The sequence below is a fragment of the Acomys minous genome (genome assembly GCF_964271855.1).
Source record: "Acomys minous genome assembly, chromosome: 14".
In the NCBI taxonomy this organism is placed as follows: domain Eukaryota; kingdom Metazoa; phylum Chordata; class Mammalia; order Rodentia; family Muridae; genus Acomys; species Acomys minous.
Genome location: NC_140496.1, coordinates 92,310,585 through 92,323,574, shown reverse-complemented (window position 1 = coordinate 92,323,574; position 12,990 = coordinate 92,310,585). Strand labels below are relative to the sequence as shown.

Genomic DNA, 12,990 nt, shown 5'->3' with positions numbered 1-12,990 from the left:
CCTAGAAACACAAGACACTTGAATTTGTTTGTGCAAGTTGCTGGGCCACTGTGTACAACCACAGATTGGAAGGGTATGATCTTCCTACCTGACTATCAGTAAAGCAACAACAACAACAACAACGACAATGACAAGGACAAATGCACAAGTATGAAATGTGGCCCATGGGTAGCAGTCTGTTAGCTCCTGGCTCAGATGCTTTCAAAAGTGTCATTATTATTACTGAATGCGGCATTTACAATATGACTTTCAGGAGTTACATTAAGTGACTACAATCTCTACAACATGAATGCACATTTCAAATATTTGCGGCCAGGTGTCATAAATCCTTTAATCTAAATTTGGGCTTTATGAACCCAATCAAAAGCCAAATAACCATTCATTCAGCAGCTAGGAGAGAAGAGCGGGTGACACACAGTGGCCCTTAGACCTAACAGTGGCTTTAGTCACAGAGGCTAGAATCTGGCCTTAAGCCAATATGGTCAGACTATCCTAGGAGGACCTGTCACTCTCTGGCCTGCCTTTTGGAGAGTTTTAAAGATGTGCCACCTGTGGACTCCTTCCTGCCAAGTCCTTGAACCTGTGAGAGCAAAGCTCCCCTGGTATTTGGTGAGTGGGATCCGAAAATAGTCTGTTGTTTCCACACCTGGCATTCAGGACACTTGAGAGGATTTAGCCCCTTGGTGACCTTGTGAGCATTAAAGCATATCCTCTTTGGCTAATTTCCTTTAAGTGTGTGTGGCTGGTGTCTAACAGAAAGGAAAGGCTGTGCTTAAAAATGAAGAGCAGACTGCTAGATTCGTCTGGTGTTCACTCACAGGAACTTTGTGCCTGTAAGTCATTTGGAGATCATCTAACACTAGAGCCTTGATGAGAGCCTAATTTTTTTTTTTTTTTTTTTTTTTTTTTTTTTTTTGGCATTCACAATACTTTAAAAAGAAATTGAAATCCCAAAGAAGATACACAAGTTTTAAATATATGTAATTAATGTGTTAAGGCCAAGTTACACATAAAGTAAAAATGGATAAATATAAAGAAGATGTGGGTGACAAGGTTTATCATATTTACCTTCTGGCTATTTATAAAAAGGTTATTGATCTCCACATATAAACATGAAACATCCCAGAAAATTTCAGAACATCACTACTAGCTTTTGAAGCATAGTGCAATTAAATGAGAGAGCCTAATGTTTTATAAATGTACTGTCATTTGTATGTATGTATGTGTGTGTGTGTGTGTGTGTGTGTGTGTGTGTGTGTGTGTGTGTGCGTGTGCGCCTAGATGCCCAGAAGGACCAGAAGAGGGTATTAGAGCCCCTGGAACTGGTGTTCAAGTAGTTGTGAGCTGCCAATGTCGGTGCTGGAAACCAAACTCTGTCTTCCTTCTATGAGAGTAGCATGTTCTTAACTGCTGATCTATCTGCTCAGACTACTTCAGACAATCTCCTCAGACCACCACCTCTCCTACCCTGCCTGCCTTATTCTTTGAAACAATGAGACGGAAGACAACAGATGTAAATAAGAACACACAGTTATTTAGTGATAAACCAGGCTAGAAACCAGGGATCTGGTTCATGGCATTACTTGACCTGACTCCCTAGGTGAACACCCAGTTTAGAGCTCTTTACTGGTTAGAAGTGACTGTGGAGAGCACCCACTTTGGTTGGGACCTTGACCCACTCTCTGCCATGTCTGGCCTTGTGTTAGCTTTCTGTGACTGTACCAAATAGCTGACAAGGTCAGAAAATTTGCCTAATTTTGGCTCACAGTTTTGGAGGGTGCACGAAGGGGCAGCTGGCCCAATGGCTTTTGGCTTCTGGGCAAAGCAGCATCTCCTGTTAGGAATTCAAGGTGGAGCTAGGTGCAGTGGCACACACCTGAAATCCCAGCACCCAGGGAGGCAGAGGCAGACTGATCTCTGTGAGTTTGAGGCCAGCCTGGTCTACAGAGTACAGCCAAAGCTACACAGAGAAGCCCTGTCTCTGAGAAAAAAAACAAAAAAATTCAAGGTGGAACAAAGCTGGTTATCTCAAAGCTTTGTGTTCAAAGAGGGTGTGCGGAGGAATTTGGGCTCCACAGTATCCCTGGGGCCATTCATCCCGGGACCTTAAAAACCTCTCACTTGGCTCCATCTTTTCAAGATCTCACCATCATCTGATGGCATCAGTCTGGGGAATCATGTGTTTCACACGTTGAGCTTTGTAGGACCCTTGGGATGCTAACTATAGGAAGCTCTCAATTTATTAGACTTACCCCATGTGCACCGATGCAGCTCCACGCCGGTCTATGAGGATGCAGGCAAAGCCCTGCACTGTTCAAGCAGAGGTCATGGACAGCCAGCTGCTTGCCACACCTGCTTTCCTCCGGCATTCGTCCATATTGAACTCTAGGTGCAGGCATGGTCCACCTTGACCTAAGAACATAGTATTCTTACTTGATCCTATCTGTATTTTAAGCCTTGGCTTGAGCTGGTATGGATTGATTTTCTGGCACGTAATGGTTTATGTTTCCATGGCCCTGCTGAGCTCATAAATGAATGGGCTTTCATTTGGCTCCCACGTCTTAATGGAAGTGAGAGTTTTGCAAATCTCCGAGTTTGCTCCGTAGAGAAGTTACATCTTGCTTCCTGGGTCATGAGGACTGCTGTACCATGTGCCCAAAGTGTTGAGCCAAGTGACAAGTAGGAATTAGTGTTCAGATGACGCTTCTTACCCTGAAGTGGGTTTCTTACATGGTGACCCAAAAGACAGAATATTAGAGAGCAGGGCTGGATGGGGGTTATTAGGAGGAGGCAAGCAATTTCTCATGGGGCAGTGACAACAGGGTCAGAGAAGTGGTGTGCACTTATAAGGAAGACACTGGGCTGGGAAGCGTGGACGTTTCCTGTCTTTTTACTCTTACTGAAGTAACTGCTTAAAAGTTCTCTCTAGCTCATATTCCTGTGGCCTTGAGGACATCTACTCTGTGTCCATTATTTCTAAACCTCTGTTTCCATGATGCACATTGTCTCACAAGTTATTTTTAGATAAGGGGATCAAGATCTCAAGGCAGATTGGGCATCCCAAATCTAGAAATTCAATGTCAGACACTCTGACATCTGACCCTTTTTGAGCACTGATAGTATTCCATAAGAGACGTGACGGAGCCTAACAGTTTGTTTCACACACGAAAAGCAGTGGATATATCATATAACATTAGCCCTAGCCTCTTTGTGGAAGGCATACGTATGACGTGAATGACTTCGGAGTTTAGACTTAGATCTTTGCCCAAGACATTTCATGTGAGAGCAAAAACATATCTGGAATCTGAAACACAGCTGGTCCAGGCCTCTTAGCTGAGAGAGACTTGAGCAGAATTTGCTTCGGTTTTCTGCAGTGCCAATAACTAACAGAGAGTGAATCTACCTTCCATGAACACGGGGAGGGCAGTGAGGCATCCGACACTGTGTGCCCTGCTGTCCTCCTCTCAGGGGTCTTTGACGTATGTGTTGCGCCATCCTCCTTGTCTGTTTCTCAGTTTTTTCCCTTCTGTTCTTGTCTCCATCCTAGTCTGAATGAGGACTAATCAGCCCTAAGCTCAGGTATTGAACATTTAGTCCCCAGATGGTGGCACTCTTTTGGGGGAGGGTGATAGATCCTTTCGTCCTTGAAGCCTTGGCAGAGGAAATAACTGGGGTGGCCTTTGAGAGTTTATAGCCTTGCCCCACTTCCAGTTTGTTCTGTGTACTTCCGGGGTAACAAAATGTGACCAGCCAGCTTCCTGCTTCGGCCAGTGGTTGCCGTGCCTTCCTTGCCATAGACCCCTCTCTGTAACCACAAGCTAAAATGAACTCATTCTTCATAACTTGCTTTTGGTCATGATGTTTTATTGCTCTGACAGAAAAGTAAACTAATGCAATACCTTTTGAAAAGTTGTTAGCTTTTACCTTTTATTTATTTATAGCTATATTATTATTATTATTATTATTATTATTATTATTATTATTATTATTATTATTATTAGCATGCACATATGTAACAACATACCTGTCAGCGTCAGAGGACAACACTGTGGGGTCAGTTCTCTCCTTCTAACTTAATATGGATTCCAGGGATAGGACTCAGGTCCTCAGGCTTGTTTAATAAATATATTTCCCCAATGAGCCCTCTTCCTCTCATGGTTTTTATTTCTATTCAAAAGTAGAACATTCTATGTATACAATAACATTTATTTGTTCATTTGTTGTTGTAGTTTTTGTTTGTTTCTTTAATTAGTATTGTTACTGTTTTTAATGCTTTGTTTATCTGATTCTAATCCTATTTTTCCAGGAGCTCTGTTATTTATGTTACTATTACTTCTTAGTTCTATTGGTTGTTTTCATGGGGATGTGCCTGGGATCCAGCCCAGGGTGCTGAGCATTCTCGCAGCACTGAGTTCTGTTTCTAGCCTTTGCCATTTGCATTTGAGAAAGCGAGATGCTATACTATCCTTCTAGCTCACAGAAGCTGGTGTCTTTAGATGTGATAACAATTGAGCAAATTCAGGAAGGACTGGTTCAAATTGGTGATTGTGAAACAAATTGTATTTGTAGTTTCACCGCCTTTTGCCTCTGATGACAGACGGGCACTCCATCTATTTTCTGCATCAGTGATGAAGGCTTGGTCCTTTCTCTTTTTAACCTGTCTTCTCTGTTTTTCTAATTTCATGGAATCGAGGTAATGAAGATGCTATATTTCTTCTGGAACTCTGCTGTAACAATGTTCTTTTCAGAGTGCCCCTTGGCAGAGGGAGATTTCTTAGCTAAGCTATGCTAAGCTAAACTAAGCAGAAGCCTGGGTGAGTCCCATTTCCCAGTCATGTCCTGTCTGGGTGTCCTTTCACAAGACACTGCCTGTTCCTACATTATGGAAAGTATGAGGATTCTGCCTTCCTGTGCCTGAGAATAGGTTTTTTTTTATTACCCTGACACTCATTTTTTATATTAATGCAGTCCCGCCTTCAACGACAGGCCCTCTTTTGGTCCCCAATTGCAGCTGTGCCGCTCTCAGGATTTGAACTTCCCTGCTCTGTTGAAAGATGCGTCACCATCCCTGGGTCCAGCTGTCATAGACCTTTCCAAGGCAAGTCTCCCCAACTTCATTCCTTTCACTCCCGGTATGCCCCGCCCACCTGTGGGCGGGACCTGCTCAGATTGCCCATAGTATAATTCATGTTTAAGTGCAATATGGGGACAACGGCTTGCTGTTTCAGTGATATGGGCCTCACATCTAAGTTCTCAAATGGCTTTGTAGGTTTGAAGTACTGAGCTCAGAGGAAGTTGGACTGAACAAGAGGCTGTTATGATGACTACCAACTTGACTAGATCTGAAATGAACTAAACCACCAAAGTGGACGCTTACACCTGTGAGGGATTTTCACTTAAATCTGAAGTAGGAAGATCTACTTCCAATCTGGATGTACGAGGTAGGAAGACACACCTTAATCCAGATCTTTTCAGTTGGAAAAAACACTTCTAACCTGGGCCATGCCTTTGGCCAGAAGCCTATATGGGGCCATGGCCGAAGCAGGCTTTTGCTCTTTGCTGCTTGCTCTCACCCAGCTGGCAGGTCCATGCCTTTACTTAAGCTTTACTCGAGAATGGGCCCATACACTCACGGACTTGAATACTTGGTCACCAGGGAGTGGTACTATTTGAAAGGATGGGGATGTGGGTGTGGCCCTGTTGGAGGAAGTGTGTCACTAGGAGTAAGCTTTGAGGTTTCACAAAAGCCCATTCCAAATCCAGAGCCTCTCTCTCTCTCTCTCTGCTGCCTGTGGAACTGTCAGCTCCTTCTCCAGCACCATGGCTCCCTGCATGCTGGCCTGCTTCCTGCCATGATGATAACGGACTAAACCTCTGAGACTGTAAGCCAGCCTCAATTAAATGCTTTTTTAAAAAATATTTATTTATTTATATTATGTATACAGATTTCATTATAGATGGCTGTGAGCCACCACGTGGTTGCTGAGAATTGAACTCATGACCTTTGGAAGAGCAGTCAGGGCTCTGAACCTCTGAGCCATCTCTCCAGCCCAATTAAATGCTTTTTTAAAAGTAAGAGTTGCCTTGGTCACAGAGTCTCCTAACATCAATAGAATAGTAACCAAGGCAGATGGGGACAAGGAATTTTGTCCATCTAAGCTTTGAATTCAGTCCAGTGGAAAGTATTCTTACATTTAAAGTTGTCTCTTATGGTTTTTTCTTTACTTCTTTGGTTTAGTCCTTTTTGTTTTTGTTTTGTAGAGAGATCTTGTTTACTTTTCTTGCTTGAAGTATGAGAAAGATGCTCTGTGAGACTCTCATGAAAGCTTCGTTATACATGTGAATTGTTGTAAGACTGTAAACTCAGAGTGATGAAGACGAGCCCACTCACACTGATTATAAATTTCTAGAAATACTGTTTTCCCCTAACAGCTTGTTCACTGCTCTTTTAGTCATACCTCCGAGGCCAACAAGCCCTTAGTTCACATCAGCATTAGGCTGAAATTACCATCACTTCCTCTGCTTACTAAAAAGAAAGACAATATATATGGAAGAGAAGTTGAACAGTTGAGTACCAAATTATCCCTGAGCAACAAGAAATCACCTTTAATGAAGAGCATTCCCCTCTTGCAGTGGTTTCAGTGTTTAGGGGTGGGAGGGTGGGAGGGTGTTGGCAGTTTGGGTTGATTATCATGAGTGACTAAAACAAAATTTTCCAGGCTTTGGACTAAGATCAGTCTTGACCTTTGGCTCTCCTGATGCACACCAGTGGGTCTGTGACTCAGTGGTAAGGTACACTGTGTCCCCGGAGGATCTGGGAAAAGCCCTCTGGCATGGTACATTGCTCGGTGATATGTAATTTTTGGGCTATTGCTTTAACTAGGACTCTTCTTATTTGGAGAACTGATTATAAAAATGTGAGTCTGTCTCACGGTCTGGGTGTTTTTCATCATGTCTGAGACTCTCAGTGCAGAAGCCTGGAGCATACAGAGTTTGGGTGGCTGTAGCTGGCATTTAGGGAACCATTCTTTGGGCCACTTCAGTGAGCCGGGTCAGAATTTTCTGTCAGTTCTCTTTGCTCCCTACAAATAACAAGACCCCAGCAAAGCACGTGTCACTGGCAAGCCCTTTAACCTGACAGTTTAGTTTTTAATGACAGCGTGCCAAGTAATGTGTTTTATGATGGCTATGCTTTCCCCACTTCCTTCCTTCCTTCCTTCCTTCCTTCCTTCCTTCTCTTCTCTCCTCTCCCCTGCCTGTTCTCTTTTTTCTCAGCCGTCCTGGCTTTCACTATGTAACCCAGCCTGCTTTAGAACTTGAAGCAGGGTTCCTGGCTCTTAGATTATGAACTTGTAGTCGTACTCCTGGTGCATTATGGCGTGCTTATGTCATCACAGTTCGAATCCCTTTCCTCCCCCTTCTTCCATGTACCTGCTGCCTCATCTGGGTGATTTTCTTCTGTACCCCAGATAGTCATGTCACATGATTTCCATTCTACCTCTTCCCCAAAAGCTCTTCCTGTCTTCTTATGATTATTCTTCTTCTCATTTCACCACACAACCCTTCTCAATAAGTTCACTCAATTTCAAGTCTACGTTCTGCATCTGCGAGAACTACGCAGTATTCATCTGAGTTTGTTTTTTCCCAATAAGAGAATTAGTTAATTACTTATTTATTGTGTCCTTGTATATGCAAGCTTGTGAGGGTGTACATGCAGTACCACGGTAACCGTGTGGAGGTAAGGGGTCAACTAAGGGAAGTCAGTTCTTTCCTACCATGTGGCTTCTGTTGATTGAACTTGATGGAGCTAAGGTTGTCAGTCTTAGCTGCAAGCACCTTTACCCATGGAGCCATCTCACTGACCCAAATCTGGCTTATATTGTTTATCATAATGATTTTCATTTGTATCTCTTTCTCTACAAGTGTCATGATTTCATTATTTTCGTTTTCTTTTTCTTTTTAAAAATATTTTATTAATTTATTCATATTACATCTCAATTGTTAGCCCATTCCTTGTATCCTCCCATTACTCCCTCTCTCTCATTTTCCCTTTACTCTCCTCCCCTATGACTGTGACTGTATATGTTCATAGGGTATCAAGTCTCTTCTTGGTAGCCTGCTATCCTTCCTCTGAGTGTCACCAGGTCTCCCCATCCAGGGGACGTGGTCAAAAATGGGACACCAGAGTTTGTGTGAAAGTCAGACCCCACTCTCCACTCAAAGGTGGAGAATGTCCTGTCTATTGGCTAAATCTAGGTAGGGGTTCAAAGTTCACTGCCCATATTGTCCTTGGCTGGTGCCATAGTTTGAGCAGGACCCCTGGGCCCAGATCTGCCCATCATAATGTTCTTCTTGTAGGTTTCTAGGACCCTCTGGATCCTTCTATTTCCCCATTCTCCCATTCTATTCTTTTCATTTTCATTCCAGAAAATTCCATTGCACATTCATCTGTTGATATACATCTAAGCTGATTCTGTTTTCAGGATGTTGTGCATGGTACAGCTGTGAACACGAAGGGTCAAGTATTACTATGGCATGTTGATTTAGAGCACTTTAGGTATATACCTAGGGTTGGCATATCTGAGTCATATCATAGTTCTATTTTCATTCTTTTTGAGAAACTTTCATATTGATCGTCACGGTGTACACACATTCACATTCTCACCAGCAGTTGGTAAAGACTCCTATTTGCCTCATCCTCTCTGGCATTTGATGTGCTTTGCTTTGCCACCTGACTAGAAGCCTAACTGGAGTCACAAGAAGTTGTGAGCTGTCGTGTGGGTGCTGGGAATTGAACCCAGGTCTTCTGCAACAACAGCCAGTGCTCTTAACTGCTGAACCTTTAGTCTCATTTTTAAATAACTTGATTTTATTTATAATGTTCTTTATTAGATATCTTTGCATGGATACTTATATTTTAATTGCAGTGGCAGGAAATTCTCTATATACACATAACTGTAATGGACTGGTGTGGCAGCAGACAGAGGATTTGGCAGGCAGTGAATATATCCCATGAAGAGAATTGGAACAATAATTTTTTGTGTACACGGCAAGAAGGCATTAGTCTGGGTAGTAACTAGAGGACTGTCTGCAGCCTGGAGGCGGGACTGTTAAGGAAGCAAATACATTAAAATAATGCTTCTACTGTGGGGCTGTAATCCAATAAGACTGGTGTTTTTGTATGAAGGAGAGATAAGGAGACAGATACACAAATAGAGAAAGACAGTGGGAGGACATGGGAACAGGAGGGCCATCTGCACACCACAGAAGGAGCCCTGGGAAGACAGCACTTTGCCAGTGGCCTGATCTTGTATTTGTGGCCTTTAACTCTAGGAGGAGACAAGCATGTGCATCTTGTGCCACTCCTGTTGGTATGTTGTTATGTCAGCTCTCGCAAATCTCTAGACATAGGTAAGACATTCTGTAAGTGAAAAGTTCTGTCCTTTGATTTAAGAGCGCTGAAATCTATTTGAATCATGTGTTTGCTGATCACTAGAAGTGCCATCCATCTGAAACCACTCTGAAGGCTGAATAGTATTGGGGCAATTTCCCCCATGGTCATCTTGCTGATAGGAGTATCAAATCTTACAGCTATAGAAACAAAACATAAATAGGGCAGCCTAGCCTTGAATCTATATCAGAAGCCAGTATTTGTTTACACAAATGAAATAGCTGCCTCAACAAGAAGTAGCCCAGCACCCCAGCATTAATAATCTCTATAAAATTATAAAGCAATTTAATGTCTTTGATCACTGTGTATTACTTACTATTTGTAAGTGAACTCGACCAAAACTTGACATCTTAAATGCTACTGATAACATTTTAATTACAAATTATAATTTTAGGGCTTTTTTGCAGTGAAAAACATTAAGAAAAGCTTAAAGTTTAAAACTATTATATTACAGTAAAATTCAGTATAAAAAAGTAAAAGTTGGCAAGATACAGCAATAGAGGAAAAAAAATAACATTGGAAAAAACTGTCCTTCCATGGAAGAGCCTATTTCAGAGTTTTCTAAATAGATTCTGGTGTCACATTACTATGGCTTTGACATCCCTTTGGAAGCACTTAACAGAATGATGTAATGGTTTTATTTTAAAATGTCAGTATTTACAGTGAACTAGAGCTTACATCATTTCCAATTTTTAAAACTAAAGATGAAAAATTGGGATGGCAATTATAAAACACAATAGACCATTAAAATTTCATGATTCTTCTACATATATAATTAGCAAAAACGTTCAAAGAGTACTGATCATGAAACATGGGGTAGCTGGTTCATAAAATACACTTATCTACTTGACACAACAACGACACATTCCTGAGGTGTAGTTCGTACAGGGTGAGGCAATTTTTTTTCCCTCTGACTTCATCTGGACTTGCCAATTATTAACTAATGTGCATAAATCTCCCCTGGTTTCTTATTATGCTTTTAATTTGTATTCCTCTGATTATTAGTTAAATTAAGATTCTTTTCATGTAGTTATAGGCATATGGGTTCTTTTTTATATAAAAAGGCTCATTTAGTCTCTTGTCCATTTCTTTTCTTTTTGGTCATTTGAGTTTTTCTTATTACTTTTAAAGAACTTCTGACATACCCCTTTGAGTGTGTAAATGACTGGGTCTGAGCAGTGAGTGGTTCAGGTGTTTCTGTGACATCATGATGCTCCTCCCTTTTGCATATCACATGCACCTTTTCCTTCTTATCTGTGACCAACCTGAACTGGACTTCAATTTTACTGTCGTCATATTTTAAAGTCTATATAATTCACACCCATACACACACACACACACACACACACACACACACACACACACATGTTTACTCTCTTAAATTGAAATTTATTAACATCAGATTCAGGTAGACAGGCATGGTGGCAAGCAGCTTTATCCACTGTGCCCCTGGTCATCTCACTGGCCTACTGATAGATTTTATAATCCGAGCAGATCTGTGATACAAATATATCACTAATAACGCCAATTGTTTCCTCATTTTTTTTCTCTACTTGATCAGAAACCACACTAAGCATTTGCTTTTGGAGTCCAGCACCAAGTACATGTGAGGTAGAGTATGTGTTTGGCATGCTTGAAGCCATGGTTTCAATCCTAAGCATAAGCCAAGGAGATAGTTTTCAAATCTATTTTCAAAGCAAATGTTCCTGACTCTGCCAATGCAGTTTACAGTGTATGTAATATTGTTAACTTTCTCTTTGATGTTAATACTATAAGAAATTTGAGATAATGAGTGTTAATTTGAAGAGACAGAAAAAGTATGTGAACAAAATTAAATTCTAATTGAAGAATAATAGGGGAATTAGGAATATTTAACCATTTAAAATATTAGTAAAATGAATAGGACACTGATCAGATAGTTTGTTGTATTTTAAACTATACAAATAATCTTCATACAGTGAGTTTTAATATTTGTTTTGAACAAGGCAGTTGCCAATGGCACTCAAATCATTAATGTCTTCCTACTGAAAATATTATTTTACATTTTGAATCAAATCACTCTTTATTGGTGTGTAAGTACTCAAGATAATGTAATTGGAATAATATAACTGAGGGTGCAAAATAGCTTTGTCAAAAGGGAACAGTTCATTATTTCCTCCACATACTGTCAAATCTATTTTAGGGCGGCTATGACACAAATGCAGAAAAAACAAAGAGGTCAAGAGAATTTTAAAAATGTATAATGTTTTATTGTAAAAAATAGACAGACTTTAATTTCCTTTAACAGCAACATCATTGCAAGAAGCCTCCTTAAGCCAGTACTGTTTTGTGAGTCAAGTAGGTGAGAGAGAGAGCCCGTGAGAGCTGCTGGTGGGAAAAAGATCCAAGTCCATGCCTGAGATGCCTCACCATCCTCCCAGGTGTGACTCAAAATGGCTACTGAAGTCCAGAGACACTGAACCTTCTGCAAGCCTCAAACCAACAGGGCTGTGCCCAGTGGCCCTATTCTGTGGAGACTGTGGCATTCAAAGAGTACAACTTGTGAGAACACCTGCTCATTGCAGCAGAGATGTGTTAGGGTCACCTTCAGGACCAGCAACTGTACCAGGCTCATTGTGTAAGGTCAGGATGAAGACATCTCTCCCAGCCATGCTGGTGCCTGAGGTATATGAACTCATACTAACGGCCTGGGCAGGAGACCTGAATACATTCCTTTCCATGACCCAATGATGCAAACACCTTGCTGAACAGAGCAGAGTGACATTGAGGGTAAAATTTCTCATGGCCATCAAAACAGAAAATCATTTAATTACTTGAAACAAGGCAAAAAACCCAACCAAATGGGGCATTTATTGTTTCCTAGGAGTTGGCATGTGGTATGGTGAATAGAGCCTGGATGTGTGCAGTGGTTGTCCTAAGTTGTATGAGTTTTCTATCTGGTCTGTAGTAGCAACAACATCTCAAAATCCAATTGGGCTCTGCGAATATAAACACATTGGTAAGAAGTGTGAAGGAAAGGTGGTCTAGCTCCCAGAAAAGGCCAGAGAGGAGCCAAGCCTGGAGACTAAGCGTCTCACTGGCATAAAGCACCAGTGTTACCAAGTGGATACAAAAGGGCAGGATCTGAGGTTTCTCTTCTTCGTCATTATTCGCTCAGTCACATCAACTACATGCAAAAAGGTAGAGTGTCACCTCTATTTTTCTAATTAATGACAATATGAAAAAAAGTGACAATATTCAACAGTTGATAACTAGGGAAACCAAGTTGGCATGATATGACAAAGGCACCAAAAGCAATCCTGTCACCATTACAATATGATGTATGTTTTTTTTGTCTCTTGGGTGCAGGTGTGGGGAGAACACCAGTCAGGGAGGCCATGTTCTTGTTCATTCGCTCTCTATAAGGTGGTGTTTTAACTGAAGCGCACTAACTTAACTGTACCCTCTAGGGTAAGAACTCTTTAAATTCAAGTAGAAAGCTGGTGGTGTGGACCTCTATAAATTTTGATGGGCTGGACATCATCTGCTGAGGTCCTTCC

At 41.4% G+C, this 12,990-nt stretch overlaps 2 long non-coding RNA genes across 2 annotated transcripts in view; both read left to right on the top strand.

Annotated features, from left to right (window-relative positions):
* Nucleotides 1-5,043, top strand: part of LOC311583217 — a 158,436-nt gene extending 153,393 nt beyond the window's left edge. The window contains exon 3 of the long non-coding RNA XR_014774409.1: nt 4,969-5,043. This is a non-coding gene — a long non-coding RNA (uncharacterized lncRNA). The remainder of the gene's footprint in view (nt 1-4,968) is intronic.
* LOC311583218 lies at nt 5,035-12,292 on the top strand. Its single transcript, XR_014774410.1, has 3 exons — nt 5,035-5,098; nt 5,270-5,441; nt 11,739-12,292. It is a non-coding gene; the product is annotated as an uncharacterized lncRNA (long non-coding RNA).
* Nucleotides 12,293-12,990: the final 698 nt, after the last annotated feature.